General features: G+C 25.1%; 1 protein-coding gene across 9 annotated transcripts in view; it reads right to left on the bottom strand.

Moving 5' to 3' along the window:
* Nucleotides 1–17468, bottom strand: part of raskol (Ras GTPase-activating protein raskol) — a 112005-nt gene that overhangs the window by 37264 nt on the left and 57273 nt on the right. Inside the window, exons 1-2 of one of the 9 annotated variants that reach the window (XM_067273899.1) lie at nt 12819–13231; nt 12623–12679 (exon numbers count right to left, since the gene is read on the bottom strand). The exons of 7 other annotated variants lie outside the window; for them this stretch is intronic. The gene's annotated coding sequence lies outside the window, so the exon portion shown is untranslated. Of the gene's footprint in view, nt 1–12622; nt 12680–12818; nt 13232–17468 lie in introns of those variants that run through there. One more of the 9 variants, XM_067273898.1, reaches the window with a different exon arrangement.

A 17468-nucleotide genomic window follows, 5' to 3' on the forward strand; every position in this document is an offset into this window, starting at 1 on the left:
AACATTGTTCTGATCAATTATTACTGCAATATAGAATGTTCTTTAATTATATATATTTTGGGATTATTATTGACTCATGATGGAAAAAATGAATAAATGAAAACAACTGGTGTTAAGTAGACCAATATCTATTATATTCAAAGATATCATGGTCAACTACAAAATGAACTTTGTAAGAGATATGATAAGAGATACAAATGGCCTATATTGTGATAAATATGAGAGGAACATCACATTTCCAAACAAGGGCATGAATTACAACTACTGACACACTGTTCAATGGACTTCACACATTAACAGCTATAGTATATATTCTCAAATATTTTGATTTCTTTTGACAGACTCCTTGGAACAAGCAATTTAATCTATTGTTTCCAAAACTCATTTATGGAGGTCACAAAATCAAGAATCAACCACACATTAACTTCTTTAAAAATATAACATCATTAAACATTATCTGATATATCTTTCCTCAATGACATTATTACAAAACAAAGTGAGGAGTTGCTATATATAAGTATATCTGTAATTATTTACAATTATCATTTGACTTTTCTTTACAAACAGTAAACTGATTGATGTAGAAAATGCAACCACCAGCATTTAAACACAATCCAATTAGAATTGTATCTTGTTCATATGATTTAGCTTATATGAGTTAGCTATAAGCTAACTCATATTTGAACTGGTTTTATTATATATTGTCTCTTCTAACATTGCAGTTTCCAAGAATCTATCAATAACTTTAAGCAGACTTGTATAATTGTTATGATTACTTGACATCTTGTTTACACAGAATATAATTTTTATCATATGGCATATGTTATTACTAAATTAATATCAAAATATCAATATTTAAAAATAAATTTTATAATAAGAATATTAGCATTAGATGGTAAATATTTTATAAATAACAACTAACTACTATTTGTTCTTTTCTTTTATAGATAGACAGCTTAAAAATACAATAAAATTATTATAAATATAAATATTTACAATAGGAAAAACCAAATAATCAATCATTCGTTATTATTTTTAAGTAAGTTCTTATGGAAGAATGAAACAATAATAGAAATATATTACTGCTATTTTTAAATAAACTTTTGCATTCATAACATTACATACAGTATATATATATATATGTATGTATATGAATATAGGCTCTATGCTATATATAATTCATAATATACAATTTAAATCTTTAAAATATATAATTATGATGACACAAAATGGCTTTGTATATTTAATTTTTAATTAAAGTGTTCATAAATGTAAAGCAAAGTGATTTAATAAGCTCTGCAAGTTCTTGAATTTTTAAAAAATTTACATTAAAATCAAAACAAAATCTGTAAAGATAGAAGTTATATAATTAACAAAAATATTTTAATTCAATTCAATTCAAAATTTATTCGTAATAAGGCGATAGCCAGTTACAAAGGATGTTTTTGACAACAATAATTGTTATTAATGTTAAAAAATACACTAGCTTTAAAATCATTTCAACCTATACTGCAACTGGTAACTTTCTTCATACACATGGTTCTATAACATACAATACCATTAATTTATATTACTTATATATTCAATGAATTTGTTACATTAAAAATTTGTGGGCATATTTATATAGTCTATAAATTATGTCTATCTTGGCTGTATGAATATTTCATACATTGCTCTTTCATTAGTGCACCTTGTTAACATATGCAAGTCAAAATTGGGTGCTAGTTCCTTTGCATCTTTACAGCCACAAAACATGTGAAATTTTGAAATTATTTTTTGGCACCTTGGGCAAATACTCTTTGAAAACTCAATGAAATTATTATTAATTAATATTAATTCTTTGTTTATTCTGAGTTGTATGAAAAATCTTTTAACATTAAAAGCCAGGTTAGTTAACATGTAGTTATTAATAAATGGATACTCAAGAATTATGTTATACTAATCAGTTTTCTCTCTTGTGAATATGTCTTCTATGTCTTGTGATAAAGAGATTTCGAGCACATTTTGTATCAACATTTGGAAATGTTGTTCACTTATTTCAGGTAAATCTAGGAATATTTTAATAGAATATCCAAAGCGCTTTAAAATTTGTGCAATTTGTGACACCCAATTTTTGCTTTGTACTTTAATCAAAGATTTTCGATACAATTGGTATAATAATACAGTTGAAAGATTTCGAGCGTCTCTTATTTTAAATAAAAATTTCATGTATCTCCTTATTAAAGTAGCACTCAATTTAAACCTGCTTAATTCCAGTCTTAACACGCTACCTGGTGTGTTGTAATCCAGCAAAAAAATCTTGCGTACAAACCTATTTTGGATCACTTCTAATTTTTGAAAGTTCGTAAGGCTCCAAATTGGGGCCGCATAGCCAATGGAATTCATTATTATAGAGTTAAACAGCCGGAAATGAACCTGGATGTTCTTTATCTTTGCCCTGAAAAACAATCTAACCATATTATTTAACACCGTGTTTACACGTTTGAACACCTCCTCGTCTTCTTTATTTAGATTAACAATCCAGGTTTCCGTGAAGCCACATATTGTTTGAGATATTATATACTCTTTTACTGACTTTCTATGCATTTTCCCCCGGAGACCTTGTATATTCTAAAAACTAATAAATAAGTTGTCTCTAACGTTATTAGTATATCTTATAAATGCAAAATTATTATTGCTATCATCATTGACTCTATCATCCAGACTTATGATAGAGTTTTGAACCACTGTAAATTATTTCCAATTGAATCAGAATTAGATGTATTACACCTTATTTCCCCTTCCTTTCCTAACTCTGCAGTCAAACATCTCCTAAAAAATGATTTAATTGGATGATCTTATTTGAGGCAATATCGTACGTATATACTAAGTTATCTTTTATGTAATAATCATCTCGTACTATTATTTTTTTCTTGTTTAACTTTTCTAGTTTAATTCTGGCCTGTAAATGTTTTTTCCTTATCCTCGATCTTCTACATAAATCGGCAGTAAAAATTATTTTTTTCACATTCTCACCAACTAAATTCGGTTTCGTTCTCCAAAATTCTTTAAGAATTAAATTCCTTATATTTACAGACTCTAGGATTACTTTAACAATAGGTTTATTATTACTGCTATTTAATTTAATTAATCTTTCTATTTCAACATTTTTTAATTCTAATTCATTATTAATAAATGATTTTATTTCTTGTAAATAATCTAGTGTTGCGAATGGATAATTTATAATAATTATGTTCTTTTTAGTCTTTTCATTTACTAATTTGTCAAACTCAAATTCGAACATACCTTTAAGATGGTCATTAGTTTCCGATTTTTTTTCCAATTCTTGTAGCTTATATCTAATTTCCGACAATTCCTCTTTATAACACTTATTTTCTTCTTTCAATATATTTACCTCAGATTTAATCGATTGAATCTCGATATTTAACCGACAAAAATTATCCTGGATTAGCTCGTAAATAGATTGCAATGTATATGGAGATTTAACTGCAGTTTGTAATTCCGGTTCATTTACTGGTTCAAAATAATCACGAATTGTTGGTTCTTTCGTGAATACAGATGGTTGTTTACTCTCTTCTTCTATTTGGTGGTAATCTATACTTAAAATATCTACTTGTTGGTTTTCTTTCTCCTCGTCCTTGGAGCTTTTCTTCCGAGGTCTCCCACGCCCCTTCTTTTGCATATCCTGATGACTTATTTGTTGTGGGGAACAGGGGAGAGGACCTGGATTGGGCTCAACTCCAGCAATTATTAACAATGTTATAATCAAATCCAGGGATAAACCATTCGCCAATTTCTCTATTTTACCGTCGAACATATTCCTCTTCCTTTGACACAATTGTATTTTAGTATACTAAGTATCAGCTACTTTCAAAAGTTCACTCACACACCAGACGAGCAACTCACATCCCCATAAATATTTTAATTATTAAAATTTAAATAGATAGAATTAAATTTGTATGTAAATAAAAATAAAGTATACTATAACTATCATTTTAATTTTATAAATATAACTCTCTAAAGGTAAAATGTTTTCAATAGTAACAGTTTATGTATTCCAAAGAAAGGAAGATTTATTGAAAAAATACAGATTATAAAAATAGACATTGTTATAAGTAATTACTACTATATACATTCTGAATTTTATTTAATATTTATTTCTTTTAATTTTAAATAGTTATTTGCTGAAAATTTCTAGTGTTATAAACCTCACTTACTGTATATATAAATCACAACATGAATAAAAGCCTGAATGAACAAAATAATTGTTTAATTCAGATAACCAACACTTTGGCTGAAATAATTTTTTAAAATAAAAACACCTGGTCATCCTCAGTTTAGAAGAACTTTATTAATAGATTCGGAATTAAGTGTAAATTAGCTATCACCAAATTTATTAAAAAACAACAAATTCAAATTCAAATTTACATTTTTCTCTAACCTAGAATGTAAAATTTAGTTCTAAAATATTTAACTTGTAAATCAGACACAAGTACAGTACATTCTATTCTATTTTGTTAAAATATATAAAATGATTATAGTACACACACTTCCTTAAATAATTATAGTATAACTTAAATTTTGTTCTACTATAAGAATTTTTGTTGTAAATGTTTTATTTCTAATTTTAACTATATTTTATATCATTCTAATCTGTTAATTGAACTGATGTAAGTTGATGATAGTTGGTTATTTGGCCAAAAATTTATTTGCAATCTAAACAAAGTTACTTTGTTTATTTACCAACCTAGTGCCAAGTTTTGTGAATTTTAATAATGATTAAAACTTCCTGAAATTATAAACTTTTTAAAGTTTCCAAACATTTAAAACGTGATTTTATTGAGCTAACTAACCATTGATTTATGTATTAAATAAATTGGATTAAAGAAAGCCTGATGATTATCAAATATTTAAAGTTAGATTTTATCATAAATTTGAGCTTGGTAGTAGTAGTAGTACATTTTTCAAAGCCTTTTTTTTCAGTAGAGTTACTAATGAACAAACAACTTGTATTAAAATTACTGTTAGAGTAAAAGAGCAATTATCATATTAAAGGAAAGTTCTGTATGTTCAATATATACAAAGTAATCAAATATCTATTTTCCACTAAATTTTTATATATTACAAGTTTACATTTATTAGTAAATATAAACTTAAAGATGTGTTTTCAATTATATATTTAATTTTAAGGAACTAAATATTTTTGGAAAATGAATAAAAATCAGCCAACACTTAATCTATACTTTTAAAAGTCAGCATCATTATGAAATTTATTTAATAGAAAGTATAAACAAAGCTCTTTTTGTATAAAGATGACTTGTTAAAAATTATGCAACTACATGTACTTGAAACAAATGAACTGCTTTCTTAGAAACAAGATCTAACTAATGACCATGAAAACACTTAGGTCAGGGATACCAACTTAAAAATTTAATCCACAGTTAATGGAGGAAATGAAAAATTTAACCACAAAATATATATTTGAATAATAAAAAATATATTTTAACAATGAATATAATGGACAGATTGTTAATATATTAAAATTGTTCTTTTAAGAAAATGTTTCTTAAATTATTTTGCCATTTTATTAAGATGATTAAAATTTATAACTATTACACATCTTTTCATAATTTGTTCTATAAATTTTCTGATATTTATAAATTTTTCAGTCATATGAAAGTTTAAATGATAACTTGTTATAAAATTGAAGGGTAACAAGTTAACTACAAGTAGAATATTAAAAAGTTGAAAAAAGTTGTTAGGATAGAGAAAATATCTCCATCCTAACAACTTTTTTCAACTTTTTAATTAGAGAGTATTATTTTTGTCACTTAATAAAATTATTTTGTTATGTTATATTTCATCTTGTATTAAATTTTTAAATAATAAATAAAACACTAAATAAAATGAAACTTTGAGTTCATTTTCCAATATTTAGCTGAATATTGAAATAAAGAATAAAATACATAAAAAAATAGTTTATAAAAGTGAAATAATTAAGTAGTAGTATACTTTAAATTACAAGTAGATTAATTTTAAACTTTTATATTATAATGAATTCAACATTCTGAATATGTCATGACTTGTTCATAATATATTCATATTGTTTAATTTTGAACTATAAATATTTATTTTAATGAACAAATCTATTTAAACAAGTGAAAAGGCCTAATTAAATTGCAATTTTAGACCATTCTCTAAAATAGTAATTTATTTATTGTATTCAAATTTAATTCTAAAAATATTAACGATATAATTATCATTATTAATTTTATTATTTGAATCATTAGTATCACAATACAGATTATTATTCCTATAAGGTTCCAGACATTAAGAAAATGTTTAAAAGATTTTTAATATTTACGACTTTTAAATTATGGAATTTAGCTTTAGATATCAGAATTTTGCTGAAATTATATGCTTATAAAAATATATATTCTTTAGTGTAACAGTATATTTTTAAAATTAATATGCATAATAATAATTTTCTTTAACACTAAAATGTTCACAATATAATTAAAATATTTAAACAATTAAAAAAAAAAAAAAAAAAAAAAAAAAAATAGTTAGATCTGAAGTAGATTTACAGCAGAATTCATTCTTCAATAACTTTGAATTCAAATCATGATCATTTCTGGTTATTGGACTTTAATGAGAATTATGGAAGAAAGCATATTACATAACTAACAAATTGAATCACTAAACAAACTAGTTTAAACTCGTAACAAATTTACTTAAATGACAATCCATAAAATTTTGTATAGTTCAAATTAGTAAGTTCTGTTTGCTTTTAAAAATAATCATTTATTTCAGTATTTATAAAGCAATTTATTAATATTCCAATAATATCCAAGTTAAGCCATAGATTATAAATTATCCATAGCTATCAAAGAAAGAGCAAGATTCAGACAAAAATATAACCATTCACAAATGAAATTAAATCTTATTATAAGAAAGAAAACAACCTGATAACTTAGAACAGTGAATGCAAAAATGAGGAACATAAAAAAATTTTTGAAGTATGCAAGATAGATTGATATTTATTCTTGTTTGGTTTGTTCATTATTCAACTGTTTTTAAGTATAAAGTGAGTTCATAATGTTATAATAATAAATAGGTCAATTGAATAATTTTTTCTGATATTTAGATATATACGTGTTAACTTTATTTTAAATATAAGTACAGTAAAGAAGGGTTCATAATAATAAAATGAATCATTTATTATTATTTTATAATACTGTATTTAGGGATATATGTGCTAATTTTATTTTAAATTTAAAGGACTAAAATTTTTTAATTTATGCTATAAAGGGTGTGTTATTTTTTTACTGATGTAAAGATGCATGGTTAAAATTTGCCAACCACTAGCTTAGAACATTTGATATGTTATTGGATATGAGTTTGAAACCATTTGAAGCCAAATAGACTAAATTTATTGCATCTGGATCACCTATATTGATTTATAAACTATATAATTTTCAAATTTTTTCATAGTTTGTTACAACAAATATTTTTAATTTGTCAATTATTGATTATTAATTATATATTAAATTCTATAGAATGTACACCATATTATAAAGTAATACTTCCTAATACTTGTACATTTTCTTTTAACATCATGATAAGCATTTAATATGGTATTCTAATGTTTCTATATTGCACAAGCAAATTCATTAAACTGATCCAATTAAAAAAAATAATCATCATCAATTGACGTCATATACAAATTAAAAATTTTTTGATTAAATAACATTTGAAATGTAGGAGGATAGTATTTTTTTTTTTGTAAAATGATAAGGTCAACTATTAAAAGTTATCAAATATTTCATGGTTAAAACTATAAATTAGAATTTTTCTAAAAAATTAACTAATTTAATATTTTTTGAATTGGATACAGTAATATTTTTATACAATAATAGTCTTCCATTTAAACATTTAAGAAACAATTCATTAATATCCAAATACTATTGATATAACTATAGAAGAGCATCAGGAATAGGTTTGTAAATAAAAATTATAAGTCTTATTAGATTTATCTAAAAAAATAAAATTAAACATTATTTTATATCTTTATTATAAGAAAATCATATGAATAAATTATTAAATTGCAAAATTCTTGGCACCATATTGTAAAAAGTAGAAATCTATACTGCTTTTTCAGGCTATAATTCCTATTTTTAGCAAATAGGAATCCACAATGTAAATTTCTATTTTTAGTAATTATTATCACAAATTTTCCTTCTGTATTTAGCTTAAATTTTTTAGTTATAAAGGGGCATATGCTCTCCTCTGCTCCTGAATATTTCTGTGTGAAATTAAATTTTATTAGATTACAATCTTCAACCATTCAAAGAAAGAAATCAGGATTCTAATAGAAAATATAACCATTTACAGATGAAACTAAACCTTATTATAAAACAATCCCATATGATAGCTCATTGCTTAGAATATTTGATATGTTACTGATTATGAGTTCGATATCACTTGAAGCTAAATATACATGTTTCCACATTTAAAAAGGGCATCATTTTTATGTATCATTTTATACGGGCTAGAAGCCTCCAAACCTAGTTTAAATCATGATCCAGTTTCGTATAAAAATATATTTAAAATCCTAAAAACTTTAAAGATCCATCTCTAATTGATTTTGAGATACTCAACAAATAACAGGAACTAGGAAAACTAACGCTTTTTGTTTTGTTCTTGATAAGATAGAATTAATTAAATTTTTCTATGTTTAACAAGTTATCGATTTCGAATTTTCCAAAAAGATTTACTTTGTATAAGTTAAAAAAAAAAAAAAAATTTAAACCTCTGACGTCTGGAAGAACCGTTGATTCTTATTTTGTTCAACTACCGTCCTATTTAATCTATCTATCTAAACATCCGGTAATTTCATAACGTGGTATTATTAAGGTCTCATATAAAGTCTAGCAATTATTTCTGGTGCAATTACTTGTCTACACAAACTAAAAATAACAATTTATCCTCTGATCTCTTAACATGATTATAATTCAGCATCTAGATACTTTCATGATACAAAATTAAGTTGTAAATTAAATATACTTTAAAATTGTGCGAAATAAGCGAAATTAATGTCTGAAAACGGCGTCGAACGAGCTTCCAGAAACACCGTTATTTTTTCTTTTCCTTTTTTAGCGCTATAAATCATACACATAAGCAATGAGCTAATAAATTAAATCGAGTGACGTCACAGATTAGCCAATGAAGATTTACGTTACAAACTAGTTTTAAAAATCAATATGTCGGCTCTTCCGGAATAAAATTTATAAGACCGAATTTTTTAGTCTTTATATTTTATTCTTTTTTTCTTAAATATTTTAAAATCGATTGACAGAGATTTATTACATGCTCGAAAATCATTTTTCTTTTTTAAAAAAATCGATTTACTATTAAATCAATTGAAATTGTTTCCCTCTCTTACAACAGTTTCGATATGATCTGCCATTTTATTCAATTATTTTTGCCAGTCGCGCCCTTAAAACTGCAAAAATTGATGGGATAAAGTCCGTAAAAATTTTAATTTAGTTGCGAATTATTTAATTGGGTAGTTCGAAATTTTAAAACAATATGATATATTAAAAGATAAAAGAAAACTATAGTTTATACGTAGGAGAATCTTGACTAATATTTATTTATTTTTAGCCTAATTTATAGAATAACTAGAAAATGATATTGCAAAACTGATCACTTATTAACCTTAAAATGTGTTTACTTATGAAAGTTTTGTTGTTTAAAAACTTTTCAATTGACTAATTCTTTACAATTTTAAGTTTCTTTTTTTTAACTTAGAAAAAAAAATATAAAGAAATTTTTTCTTTCATTGGATTAAAAGTTGAAGTTGGACTTCTAGTTTTAATTGTTCAGTCCGAAATTTAAACGAATTTCGAAATGATCAAGTGTAAACTCAACTTCAACTTTTTATCCAATAAAAGGAAAAAAAAAAAAAATGCCCGAAACTTCGTTCAAAAAGTTAAAAATTATAAAGAACTGTCCACACGACAACAAAACTTTCGTAAATAAAACATTGCGTAAATAAAAGTTTCAAAAAATAAATATTAAAGTCGGAACTCTCTTATATAAAACTATGAATTGCAATATGTTTTTCTGTTTATCTTTTAATATCGTATCATGTGTAAGTTACATTACAGAATTAAACAATTTTATAAACTGTTTATAAGTTTGTGACAAGTTCCAAGTTACAGAATTTAACTTTTGTTTTTAATGTATTTTAATTAAATTAAAGCATGTGTAGATAGTTAAACGGCATATAAAAATAAGCGATTACGGATAATTATTAAATAAAACTAAGGCTGGTCGCTAAACATTTCAAATATATTAAAATTTTCCAAAATTAAAATTCTGATACATAAAACATGGGATTAACTTACAGCCAATTCGTCGTTAAAATTTCAATTTAAACCAATAATTCTTCACTTTAGTAAATACCATAATGATAAAACGATAGGCACTTTTAATCTATTTTAAATCTAATTTGCTGGGATATAAATTTGAATTTAAAATAATCACATCCGCTTTTAATTGCATTTTAATTCTAAAAATATTTTGCGCATAATTAAACGATTTAACAATTAAAAAATAAGTAACATCTCTCCAGAACTTTAAGCTTAAAATAATTGCAAATAATCCGTATCTCTCTACTTGAATTATGTTTAAAATTCATATATTTATTCAAAAAAGTTTGCCATATTTTTCTTTGTATTAATTAAAATTTACACTTATGAAAGGTTAAAAATATTGAGTTTATAATTTAATCAAAGAAATATTATTAACAACGTATTTTTAAAAATTCCATAGAACAAATTATCAATGTAAGGCATAAAAATAGCTGATATATCAAATCCTGCTTTATAGTGCTTATTGATAAAAGGTGTTGCAAAATTTTGCGTTATAAAAACCTCAATTTTATCAATAATACAACAATATGAATACAGTAAAAACTAATTTAGATATTAGAAAATATTCTTTGGATATGCGAAAGGTATCAGTACCTTTTGAATTCTCCGATAAAATATTGAATAGAAGCTTTACTATACAATGGCATTTTATAGATTGGTAAATTTAAAGTTCATTACATTAAAAGCTCGGATATTCCATTAAAATTATTTTTTCAAAAAAAGGAAGAAAAAGAAAAGAACATTCCTTTACTTAAAAGTATGAGTTATTTTAAAATTTTAACCTATAATAAAATCATATGATGAATTTCTTTACAGAATAAACACGTGTATATTTATACAAAAGTTATATATTTATATAAGCTTGTATTACATGTCTACAAGAAAAATTTAAAGAAAAAAAGACCGGAATTCAATATTTTTTGTTTTTAAAAACTACCAGACTAAAGGAAACAGTTTAAAGCCTTTAAAAATAAATAAAAAAAAGAAATAACAGTGAATAGTGGCGGATTGGAGTTTCTGCCATTCATCAAGGTGTCACATTATATAACTAGTTATTTATATATTATTCTAAGTATTTTTTCAAAACCAGAAACATGACTGTCATGTTGCCGAATCCCAGATATTTCAGCATGTAAGACATGTTCAAAAAGAAGAAGAAAAAAAAAATACTGAATTTTATTGACTTTAACTTATACCAAAAATTTATTTATTCTCATGAAAAATGTAGCAGAATAAAATTTGCAAACATATCACTTCTTACTTCTTATTTGCATATTTTTAAAATGCTTATTATAATAATTACGAAATTTTTCGTTTAAAATTTTAATTAATTAATTAATTAAAACATTTTTTCCTCTAAATTTAGTAAACCATCCAAAGTTATAATCATTTAATCGAATTAAATTTTCCTAAAATGTTTCTAGAATATTAACGTGACTTTATATTCATGAATTGCTGCTTTATTATAAAATTCACCCTCCCTAAACAAAGTTAATTCATTCGAGAGGGGGGAAAATTGTTTAATAACTCTCAATTCTATTGAATAAAAGTTTAATATAAGCTATTCAATACTCATTGTGATATTGTTAAATATACATATCATTTCATAACATTTTTAAAATATTTAATAAATGATGAATGGAATATTTCAAAAAATTCTCTCCACAAATAATTTTATTTTGTATATATATATATAAATTCCACGCGAAATTATATAATAGTAATAACAACAAAAAACAAAAAATTACCGTAAAATTCCATCACATTTACATTAAAATTTAAATGTCTATAGAATAAATATCTTTATTAAAATTTTTTTTCTTTTTTTTTAATAAAAAACCTTTGTTTTCTGTAGCACTGATGAGGGATCAGGACTCATAAAACTGGTCCGAAATGCATATGTTAAAAAACCAATAAAAGAGTTTTTAAGCCTGTTTAGCTGTAAGACAGTCTACCGTTATTCGGATTAAAGAGACTACCACCTAATAAGAATAAATATCATCTTAAAATTATATTTTTATATAAATTAATGATTAAAATATATATATTAAAAAATATAACTAGTTTTTATACATTAATTTATTAAACTACTAGTTAAAATATCTCAGAGAAGTAAGAAATTAAATGTATGTATATAGCCTACAGCATATATCTATACTTGAAAGTAAAATCATAGTACTAACCCGTTGGCGAGCGTGTTCAATTTACAATTCACGAAAGATGTTCAACTGGTAAACAAACTACAAGTATATATAACATATATAATTTTTTTCCTCTTGAAACAAACTAATATAGAGTATTATAGAGTTAACGAGTTAACCACAAATGAAGCAACTTTCTCGACTGCAGCAGTGCATCAATTACATAGTTAGCACTTACCTTCTAATTAGAGGAAACGAAAGTAACGGTTATTCCCCTCTAAAAAAAAAACGCGCGCGCCTCCGGGCCATATACCGTACGTACTTGTCCACCGAAACCGGGAACGGTAAAAGCCTCACGACGCAATCTTTACCGCAAGCAACAAAATTTGAGATAAAATTCTCTTGCTGTGCACCCGCCATCTGGTGACTGACGGGAGAACTAAGTTTCGCCGTTATTCGTGTTCCTCCATTGTAGATCATTATCACTTTTCAATGCTGTCATCTATTATATCAATTACGTAGTGTGGTCGGCCATATTCATGTTTACTTATTTGTAATTAATAATGAGAAACAAACATTCGTATACTAATCTTCCAAATTGAAATTCATTAAGCTAAATTTTCTGTTTATTAAAATTATTATTAAGTTAAAGTGAACTTTATACTTACGTCTGTTTGTATCTATAAATATTTAAATGTAGGCTCATTTAAAAGTATATTTTTAAATTTAAAATTCCTGTACAAATGTAGAATGAAAGAAATAAACTTTTAAAACCATAGCCTAACTTAAACACTAACCTTTTATTTTATATAATAATGTAAAATAAGTGAATAAATACGATATTCACATACGGTACGTTATTTATTACTTTTTTAAAATTTATTTCTTATATTCTAGAATTGTATACGAATTGGAGATTTTATATGAATAAATCTTCAAAAATTCCCATTTAAATACTTTAAAACAAGACTAAATTTGGTTTATTTAAAATTGAAAATATTCTTTTCGAATATTTCCAGATTTAATATCATTCGAATCGTATTATCGATTTTAAGTTACCAACAAAAATTTTAAGTGAGGCATTAAATTTTAATTGGGATGTTAAGACGTATTAAAATGGATTTTCTCATTCACGAGTGTAAAATATAATAAAAAAGAAAAGTTTATTAAATTTTATATAAATCTCAATTTATAAATAATGTAGGTAATTAGCGTGAGAGTAATATTAACTACTAAACCCCAACGTAATCCAACGAGTAGATCGCGAGCCCTATTGGTTCTAGATTAAATTTCTAGGATGATGTCACACCGAGAGAGGTGATCAGTAACAAAAATTCAAAAAGGGGGTTAAGAAAAGAGTTTTTTAACTCACGGTTCAAATGAAAAAGAGCATGTCATATTTAAAATGTATTTAAATTCATTCATAAATAACAATCATTTTCCATCGTATCGGCTATATATCAGATATAATTATATCAAATTATTATTATTATTGTTTAAAATATAACTTTAAACCATATAATGGTCAAATTATTCACTCGAACGATGATACAAGGTCAGAATCGAGTAAGGATCATTAGTGTTATAAACTTTGCAAACTTTAACAGGAACTGCACTTAAATCACGAAATTGGGTCAAAATCGATGGACCAAAACATCCTAGGTACCATTTTTAGAAGAAGTTTATGTCAAAGAGAAGAAAAAATAAAAACAACAAATAATAATACGACGCCCTTTAGAAAACAATACAAATTTAATATTATTCGTCGGCGGAAAACATTTATTTTTAGAAAATAAATTGTTAGAAACCATTAGGTGTATTTCCCTATTGAAATATACGCCCTTATTTTTCACAATATCATCATTAGAAGCTTCCAGACATCATGTTAAAGTAAAAATTAAAATCCAATGAATAATAGATGATTTTATAACGATGTTTACCAAAAAAAATTAATGGGGGCACAGAGGTCGGCGGGCCATTTGGCTCGAGCATCACATTTACGGAGCTTCAAAAAACCAAATGGCCTGGGCCTCTCTCAATCTCCGAGACCCTGATCCGAATTATACGATACTAACAAAAAACTGGCCAACCGAATGCGATAATTTAGTTCCGATTTCAAAAATTCTTAAACTTAAATTATACAAATTCAGTCTTACCATTTTAAAATTGACGTTTGTTTATTTTCGCAGTGAGGGGGAATTTCGATTTACGTCACAGATAACGATTAATTTTATCAAATCACATGACTATTTTTGTCTTAGATAGTTTATTTATCTTTACGAGAAGTTGAGTCTACAAAGGCCACATGTTAAGAAGGAATCAATGTAGAGTATATATATATATATATATATTTACATATAAACTGCTCTCTGATACTATACTTTTGTATTATAACAAATTTAGGTCAGTCGATAACAACATAAAAAAGAAGAGGTCATAAAGGTAATGAAAAAAAAAACTTACCAGTATCGCGTATCAGCGTGTATACAGAACTATTCATATAATTTAAGCATAAAAACTAAAGATTACCGGAGAATTTATCTTAATTTTATTAAAAACTTTCACTTTAAAGAGGATTTCTTAAATGTGTTTGTTCAAATTTTAAATAATTTATTTTCTAAAAAGCAAAAAGTTAAATAGAAAACTATTAAATAAAATTTGAAAGCTGGAGGGGTCGATAGAATAAAAGGACTTTTTTAGAGTAATGATTAAATTTTCATCATGTATACACTAAACTATAAGGTCCGTTTTTCACTTGTGAAACTTAAAATTGAATCGGAAGAAATTAATGATTGCTACACGGATCGTTTCTATTCTTCTCAATAAATAATGAATAATTCAATTAAGTAAGTTCTGCTGAAGTCATACCCGTATATTAAAAGTAAATTATTTCTAAGACGACTCATAAGTCATAGCAATTATACAGATATTCTTGGATGTATTAAAAGTAATTTTTGAGATTTATAATAAGGAAAGAAATTCGGAAAAAACAAAATTCTTATTAAATTATCATTTTTAATATATTCATTTAATATATATTCAAAAGTTTGCCACCGGTAATCCTATGAGAATTATTGCATAACGTTATTGATTTCAAATTTTTAACACTTTTTTTTTTACTTATCAAGAAACATTTCAAGATTTAAAGCATAAAATAAAGAAATAAAGCACAGCAAAGTAAAGGTATGTTATGAAGAACATAGTTTAGAGCAGGGAGCACAGTTTAGAACACGAAACATGAATAAAATAGTTTATATAAATTATACGTACTGTACATTAAAAATAAATAATTAAACCTGTCTTACGTTAATTCTAGTTTTTAGGAAAGCTTACTTTTTTTACTTAAAAACTATTTTTACATTTTATTTTCTTATATAATTCTTTGTTATTTTTTAAGGATCGGCATTATTTATTTTTCTGCCTGAAGAACAACGAGGAGTGGGAATCCTCTAAATATGAATTTCTACTGATAACAAATTGCGAAGTATAACAAACCGGGCGGCTTCTTGAAAATCAAATTAAAATGTTTTCTGTTTTATATCCGATTTGGTAACCATCCTAGGCATTTTTATTTATTTATTGTTTTATTAACAGGAAATATCTGTCGAAATATGATTCCAATAGGAAATATGAGAATTAAATCAATAATAAACAATGTTTTGCACCAAATTCGACAAACTTTTACAAAATAATAAAATAGAAAAGATCTTATTTATGTCTATTTATCTTCAGTGTGTATTCGTTAGTAATACAGATATCTAGTTTGTATTTTTGATGCGTTGCTTTCATGGCAGCAATGATTATTTATCATAAGAACAATAGCTAACTGCAATCATAAAAGTATCACTTCAAAAGAAATATACCAAAAATTGAATGTTTATTGCTACGCAACTGCATATTATTGCCAACTGTTGCGATGAAAACAATATATCAAAAAAGAAATATATATATCGATATGTTTTCAGATAACAAGTATAATAACATAACAATAATTTAAAAATTACTTAGTTAAAATTAATATAAACTTACATTCAACACTTAAACTATTAAGAATATAAATGAAGGATAATTTAGAGAAATCAGGACGCCTTAAAGAAAAATCGATGCAGGAAGGTTATCAATAGATTCTCCAAATATCTTATTTGATATTTGTTAATTATAATGCAAAACACAGGAAAATATTTGTATAATAATAATTATTATTATTATTTAAGCCTTATTTTCCATAAAATTTATTAACAATATTCCAAATGATGCGCTCATATTACCCAAACGTTTGGGTAATATGATCACATCAACGACAGTAATATAATGTGTCCAGGAATTTCGCCAAATATTTTGGAATCTAAAAAAAAAAAAATGTAATAAAATGAAAAAAGACTAGCAGAAAAATTCAATATTTTCCAACAACGATCAAATATTTGATCGTTACAATAGGGCATGCCATTTAATGAAATCATTTTATATAATTAGTATTACAATTATTTTTCAAAGAATCAATACGTCCCGTCATAGATTTTAGACTTATACAACATTAGTTTTATTAATAGTCTAGCACTACACAATGCTAAAATTATCCGAAATCGGTCTAACAATATTATAGCGTAGAGAGCGATTACAGATCCTGGAATTAGGGCCTTCCAGGCCTCTCTAAACATTCTTTAGTGTAATGTTCTCGACTTATCAAATCTCCCCTCTCATTATGCACCTGAAGTTACATAAATTAACTTTTTTAAACTTTGTAATTAAAATTTTATTATACTGTATACATTCCGGCTTAGGTACTATATAGATAAAGGCTCCACGGATATTTCTCTAGGTTTAGTCGTAATATATTACACTATATAACACAATACTGCATTGAATATAGTTTAACAGCATGAATAGA

Source organism: Centruroides vittatus, unplaced genomic scaffold (genome assembly GCF_030686945.1).
Source record: "Centruroides vittatus isolate TY-2023 unplaced genomic scaffold, ASM3068694v2 contig_5, whole genome shotgun sequence".
Classification (NCBI taxonomy): Eukaryota; Metazoa; Arthropoda; class Arachnida; order Scorpiones; family Buthidae; genus Centruroides; species Centruroides vittatus.